This window comes from Haliotis rubra, unplaced genomic scaffold (assembly GCF_003918875.1).
Source record: "Haliotis rubra isolate DU_JTF1 unplaced genomic scaffold, ASM391887v1 Scf2034, whole genome shotgun sequence".
Classification (NCBI taxonomy): Eukaryota; Metazoa; Mollusca; class Gastropoda; order Lepetellida; family Haliotidae; genus Haliotis; species Haliotis rubra.
Window position 1 is genome coordinate 58,631 of NW_025766042.1, and position 5,338 is coordinate 63,968.

Genomic DNA, 5,338 nt, shown 5'->3' on the forward strand with positions numbered 1-5,338 from the left:
ACTAAATCACAATAGGACTCTATACATATTCTTCAGTTGGAGATATATTTTACAGCCATTTTTACAGCAAGTTTGGATATAAAGGTGAAATAAAATGTTACTTTTTGCGATCTGTAAACACCTATTAATTACGTTACAATATGTTTTCGTCCTCCTGCGAGGAGACGTAAGTCCCAAAACCTTCAAAGTAGATTTCAGCTTACCAAAATTTATAAACGTAGCATTTGTTTGATTTTAATTTATGGCTTACCCTTCCTACAATCGCCGGCGGCAGAAGGGATGGTATAAATCCAACTTGGGTCCATGCAGGTAGCAACGGTACTGCAAGTCCCCATGGTCCCTAGTATGGTGATCTACCTTCGGTTGTCGGTGATCTATAGCCCGTTTTTATATTGTATTGTCCTAATTTGAAATCCAGTTTTAGAGAAAGATACTAGTTTCATTTATTGTGTCTGCGAAATTCTAGTTGGTTTTACTGTCCTCCGTTGACAGGTTTATATGACTTACATGTATTTATGATGAATTCAAAACTTCTTTATAGTCACGATATGGCTGAAATATTGCCGATGTGACTTAAAATCTTAACTCACTCACTCACTCACTACAATATATTTTCAACAAATAATCACCATTACTATTGTTTACATGTTAACATTATTAAAAGCAACAGGTTTAGAGTGCTTAAGTAATGTTTATTGCTGCTGGAATTAAACAGAAAGGGGGTTATCGTTCTTGCTTGAAGTAGTATTCATGTACATACGTCAATATAAACTCCTTCCAGAGGCCACCCGTGAAGTTCCGCATTACAACTGATCTTCAGTAACCCATGCTTGTCGTAAGAGGCGACTAACGGGATCGGGTGGTCAGGCTCGCTCACTCACTTGGTTGACACATGTGAACGTATCCCAATTGCGTAGATCGATGCTAATGATGTTGATCACTGGATTGTCTGGTCCAGATTCAATTATTTACAAACCGCAGCCATATAGCTGGACTTCTCATACGGTTTAACATCAACACAGACCAAACGTGTTAAAGCATGATTTGAAGTCTGCACCATCTACACAATTACCAACTCTTGTATGCTACTGTTTCACATTACACTGATAATGTAACCATGCTGATTTTCCTTGCTGGAATTTGAACTGCGATGTGTGCATCTGGACAACAGCAACATCAAGGGCTTCCAAGTTAAAATACATCACTTCAAATGAGCACATCTCGGCAAAGAATAACCACTGAAACCTCTGTATGAAAGCAAAGTGATACAATATTCACAGAATTGTAATTTACGTAAATTGCGCGAGATTAATGTTATCAAATATTCTATGAGATTGATCATCTGATCTGATCTAAAGAACTAAAAAGGATCACACAACAGTCGCGATTTATCTTCGGGCTATTCAGCATATCCTGCTAGCCAAGGGACGCAACTGTATGTGTTCATATATTGCCTTATCAAGTCGTTGTTCATGCTCCGCTGTTCATACAACTATACCAAAGTGGAATGCTGAATGCTTTTAGGTCTGAAATACACGTCTTTGGTCAGCATATGCGTGATGCAAGGAACTTGCTTCTTTTCGTTCATGGATGCGATGATTCATACCAGACTGCTACTCTCTGATTTACGAAGGTCAGCAGCGTTGTGAGACCAGCACGTTGCATTTCACGGTGTTAGGACCTTGCGCAGGCTCTGCGTAAACCACGCGCCAGTGTCCCTGCGCCATGCATAGTAACCTGAAACGATACGTCAGACATCGTGAGTGAGTGAGTTTAGTCTTACGCCGCACTCAGGAATATTCCAGCTATATGGCGGCGGTCTGTAAATAATCGAGTCTGGAACAGACAATCCAGTGATCAACAGCATGATCTGGGAACCGATGACATGTGTCAACCAAGTCAGCGAGCCTGACCACCCGATCCCTATGTCGCCTCTTACGAGGGTTACTGAAGACGAGGTGTAACCTGGATCTTCACTGGTCCATCCTTAAAGTGAGTAAGGTTGCATGCCGCTTGTTGTAAGTCGGGATACAATAAAGGTAATCAGAAAGAGGCATTAGACGTTGCTTCCATGTGGGAATGAACCCGGGTCTTTTGCGTGACGAGCAAACGCTTTAACTATCCACTAGACTACCCGACAGGACATGTTATCAATATAGAAATGTGTGCGCGCCTGTTGTGCGAATGTCTGTGGGCTTATAAACAATCCAGTGATTGTTACTGTGAGCTACAGTGACGATGGGGCAACCCAGTGGTTAAAGCTTTCGCTCGTCACGCCGACGACCCGGGTTCAATTCCCACATGGGTACAAATGTGAAGCCCATTTCTGTTGTCCCCCGCCGTGATATTGCTGGAATATTTTTCTAAAAGTGGCGAAAAACTAAACTCACTCACTGACTCACTATTGTTAGCTACGACCCATGTCGTCAGCCTTAAATGAATATTGCCTGTGGATGAATGAGCGAGGATGCTTACACGCCGCTTTTAGCAATATTCCAGCAATATCACGGTGAGGGACAAAGAAATTACACAAACCCGACCCTTGGCGTGACGAGCGAAAGCTTTAACCACCAGCCAACCACACCACCCTCAAAAGAATACATAGAGTATCATACGGAAGCGTAGTAGGGCCATGGTGAATTTTGTTTTAGTCTCATGATCTCTTACGTACGACTTAGTATCTCTTACGACTTAGTATCTCTTACGACTTAGTATATCTTACGACTTAATATCTCCTACGTAGTGCTTATTATTTCCTAGGGAGGACGTACTATCTCCTACGTAGGACTGAGTATCTCCTCTTTCAATCACTAATAGACTCTACTGTCATGTGTTCCATTCACTATTAGAATCTACTGCCATGTGTTCCATTCACTAATAGAGTCTACTGTCATGTGTTCCATTCACTATTAGAATCTACTGCCATGTGTTTCATTTACTATTAGAATCTACTGTCATGTGTTCCATTCACTATTAGAATCTACTGCCATGTGTTCCATTCACTAATAGAGTCTACTGTCATGTGTTCCATTCACTAATAGAGTCTACTGTCATGTGTTCCATTCACTATTAGAATCTACTGCCATGTGTTTCATTCACTAATAAAGTCTACTGCCATGTGTTCCATTCACTATTAGAATCTACTGCCATGTGTTTCATTCACTAATAGAGTCTACTGTCATGTGTTCCATTCACTATTAGAATCTACTGCCATGTGTTTCATTCACTATTAGAATCTACTGTCATGTGTTCCATTCACTGATAGAGTCAACTGTTGCATTCACTATTAGAATCTACTGCCATGTGTTTCATTCACTAATAGAGTCTACTGCCATGTGTTTCATTCACTAATAGAGTCTACTGTCATGTGTTCCATTCACTAATAGAATCTACTGGCATGTGTTTCATTCACTAATGGAGTCAACTGTCACGTGTTTCATTTACTAATAGAGTCTACTGTTTCATTCAATATTCGAGTGATGTGTTGAACTAATTGTTGCACATTACTGTCATGTGTTGAACAAATTGTTGACCTTTATTGTTATGTTTTGAACCGACTGTTATACTTTACTGCCTTGCGTTCAATTGGCTCTACTATTACGTGTTGCAGTTAGTTCACTGTTATGTGTTGCACTTTCTGTTACACCTTACTGTTACTGCTTCAGAGGTCGTTGCACGTGGGTCAAAATCTGCGTGCTTACCTCTGACGCACAGACTTGTCTATGTGTGCTTATTCCCACGATTCAGAAGTAGGTCAGTGTAGTAGTTGTGTCGACACAGAAAATGTTTGTGAACAATATTTTTCCTGACAATCCTACAAGATTAAAGACTACGTCCTCCTCTTCTTGGGTATACATATTACAGCTTGTTGAGTTTTCTGGCATTTCACATCATGGGGATTCTGTGTTAGAACTAGACCCCAGTAACCTATGCTTGTGGTTCGGTGGACCAAGTGGATCGGGTCGGTAGGCTATACGACATTATTAATGCGAGTGACATTGATCATGAATCATTATATGGCTTCTGTGTTACAGCGCTTTACAAGTAAGTAAAAACATAATCCTTTGCCTTTTTTATTTCGTATTGTTTAACGCCGCAATCAACACTTTTCCACCTAAGTCACGTCAAACTGTCACGAACAAACAAACCGCAAACAACGAGCCTTGTATCCGATCCAACCTAGCTCCATCCGAAGGACGTGTTTTAACCAGAGTTTCATATCATAACCTCACCCCTCTCTCTCTCTCTCTCTCTCTCTCTCTCTCTCTTCCTCTGTGTATGAATAGATGAATGTATGATAGATCAAACATAACTCATAACTATACCCAAACCTCCATAACTGCAATAAAACAGAACACCTACCACGTAATACACATACACAATAACACTGTATAGTAACACTGCGTTAGTGTCATGTATATTCATTGACTCACATTTCTACCATATACCGTCCTGCATGACTAAACACTTCTCAACTTAATACCCATTCTTCACAAACCGAATCTTAAAAGGAACCTTTTCTGCAATAATTCATTTTGCCACGATTGGCGATAACGACGCATGTCAACGATCGTAATTACGAGTAGTATACCCGATGGTGATACAGCCGCACTACAGCCTGTGGCATGTTTCATGGCCAATAATGCCACACCGATGGCCGAAACATAGAGAAAACGTCGTCGACCATCGTTCGATGTTTCCCATATTTTTATACATTAACATGTGGTACTTATGGATAGACCACATCGGGTTGCAGCGTTGTTGTCGAATATCTCCATTTTGGACGCATTTTCTTTTCCATCAATCGTAAAACGAAGCCATAAAGATTTGATGATACGGTTTCTGCTGCTTGTGTATATCTGAAATTAACAGGTAAATGATCTCGATGGAATAAGTATTTAGAAAGTCTAAAAGTATCCCCCACTCTTTTTCAGCGGGATCCATCCGATGAAACCCTTCAACAAGTTTTTATTATAGGATATTTATATAGCGCACATATCCACGCAACTAGTGCATGCTCAAGGCGCTGGTATTTTTCCTCGATCATTGGATGTCAATCTCAACAGCACATCGTAACTCCTTGGGGAGTATACAACTCTTGCAGCCACTAGGCGCACCGAGTTATTGTGGCTTTCTCATCCTTACGAGGTACCCATTCACAGCTGGGTGGACTGGGACACATAGTCACAGTACTTTGTCCAAGTTTACTGCACGTTGCTGTACCCGCAACTGGGTGTTTGCACGTATTCATGTGGCCACCATCTGGTCATATACCAACGGATTCGTGGGTTCTTTTAAGTGCACAGGGTTGTGTACTGTACACTAGGGGTTGCGACAA

General features: G+C 41.0%; 1 long non-coding RNA gene across 1 annotated transcript in view; it reads right to left on the reverse strand.

Moving 5' to 3' along the window:
- The window catches only part of LOC124275874, a 28,182-nt gene extending 27,319 nt beyond the window's left edge, over positions 1-863 (reverse strand). The window contains exon 1 of the long non-coding RNA XR_006898370.1: positions 761-863. This is a non-coding gene — a long non-coding RNA (uncharacterized LOC124275874). The remainder of the gene's footprint in view (positions 1-760) is intronic.
- Positions 864-5,338: the final 4,475 nt, after the last annotated feature.